Raw genomic sequence first — 2,322 nt, forward strand, 5'->3', positions numbered from 1 at the left:
AAAACTTTGTCATCAAAATAAGGGTGCGTCTTATATTCCGAAAAATACGGTATTCTTTGCCACAACTATTTTTATAATTTTTCCTCTAGCCTGTACAGAGCATGAATATATATATTTAAAAATCCGTTAATATAATTGTGTGAAAATTTTGTAATTACAAGAGAATACAGAGTAGGTAAAGCCCTATTTGAAGATTACAAGGTATGTCTATAATCTACCAGAGGGGTGTACAAAAATTCAAAAAGACCAAAGACGAGGATGGGATCTCCCATTTTATCGACCTTGACCGTTTTTTATTGTTGTTGATGTCCTGAATTCTATGGTTGACGACCTTGTTCTTTTGTGACTGGCGCCCAGGTGTTCTGTATCAGCGTTGCTATTTCCTATTCATGCAGCTACTTCCCCTTGAGATCGTTTGTTGGCCTACTGACTGAGAAAATTGTTATCAAACCGTTCTAATTAGAAAGGCGCTTTGTGATAAGGTTTCGCTCATTCCGAGGTCGAATTATTCCATATACTTAGAATATAACCTAGATTTTCTCGATTCGTTTGACTGAGAATTTCACACACATTTATGTCAAGTTTTTGTTTTTAATAGACAGTTGAACTTTGGTGTCTACAATTTTGGCTATCAACTGAAAATACATTTTTGTTTTTGTTGAATTTCGCGCAGAGCAACTTGAGGCCTATTTACGCTAGAAGTGGCAGACTAGATGGGAAGCAGCTAGTCAATACCATCCACGCCAACTCTTGGGCTGCTCTTTGCCAACGAAAAGTGGGATTGGCTATGGTTATAACGCCCACACGGCCAAAAGGGCAATCTTGTTTGGTGACGGGATTCGAAAGCGCGACCCGTAAATTGCTAGGCGAACACCCTAATTGCCAGACCATACCAGGCTTAATGCATTTGTAATTGTTGCAACAACATACATTCGAGTGAAACATAGGCATTTTTAATACTTCAAACTACTCGGTGCAATTTTCTTAGAGTGCCAGTCCGTTCTGATCAGCTATAGTTATAGAAATTTATAAGGTTGCACCAACGTTAAATACGCCACTGAGTGAAAAGTCTGTTTATTGCTAATATTTATGTGTGTGTTTTGTGTCATCTGTACGGTTTGAATATTGGTTAATCTCGAAAAGCAGACTCAAATAACTTTTATAAATTAATTTGATGGATGATATATATCGTTGACAAAAAATTTACAACAACAGAAATACATCAGTTCAATTACTTTGAAATGAGAAACATATATAACAATAGAAATACATCAGTTCAATTACTTTGAAATGAGAAGCATATAGAATAATAGAAATACATCAGTTCAATTACTTTGAAATGATACAGTAGGCATAGCCAAGTAGTTAACAAGACCGGACTGTGAATCCGTGCCGCACAACACACTTTCCTGATGACTCAGCCACATCACTGTTATTTGAAAACGTGAATATATTTTTCTAGTTTTAACTCATGCGAAAATATGAAACAAGTTAGTATTTTCTAACTCTTCCACGAGCAAGTTGGATCAGATGTGGCTTAGTGGTTAGCATGCCCAGACTGTAAATCTGATGATTCATTGTTAACGACCTGTTGCGCTAAAACGCGCTTTACAACTTAACATTAGTTAAGCCTTTATTAAATATGGCCTAAAAAAGATAAAGAGATAAATTAACACTAAAACTTGTGTACATTTGTTGCTTTAGTTTAGATAGAGTTAAACTTTACTGTACTTAATACTATCAGTAAATACAAGTCCCCAGGTGAGACAGCGGTTAGCTTAAGGACGTACAACACTAAAGTCTGGGGTTCGAATCTCCGCGATTGACACAGCAAATAGCCCAACGTGGTTTTGCTAAAGAAGCATATAATAAATAAACTTATATTGTTATTCTACGGCTTAGCGTTAGACGTTTTGAAAAACTGTGATACACTTTTAATATTGTTACGTCTCTGGTTGTTTGTTAATTACACGTAAAAATTCTTTCCGAAGAACTTCAGCGATACAAGTCCTTTCTCAAATAAAACTAGTTTATTCTTTCTCAATTCAACTTTGCAATACACTTAATTTCCACAGTTACTTTAACTTAAACAGACGCTATAATTCTCAACGAACGATTCACGCATTTTACTTACTACCGCGCTTGATTCAATTGTCCGTCTATATCTTCAATCTCTCTGTCTGCTATTATCTATTATGCCGTCACTTCATTTGCCGGCTTATATATATAAAAAAATAGAGGGCGCGTAGAGAATACTGGAGTTACCACGAACAGACATGATCCTTCTAGAATATCATGACGTGTTACTAGAATCACGTGACT

The sequence above is a fragment of the Limulus polyphemus genome, unplaced genomic scaffold (assembly GCF_000517525.1).
Source record: "Limulus polyphemus unplaced genomic scaffold, Limulus_polyphemus-2.1.2 Scaffold310, whole genome shotgun sequence".
In the NCBI taxonomy this organism is placed as follows: Eukaryota; Metazoa; Arthropoda; class Merostomata; order Xiphosura; family Limulidae; genus Limulus; species Limulus polyphemus.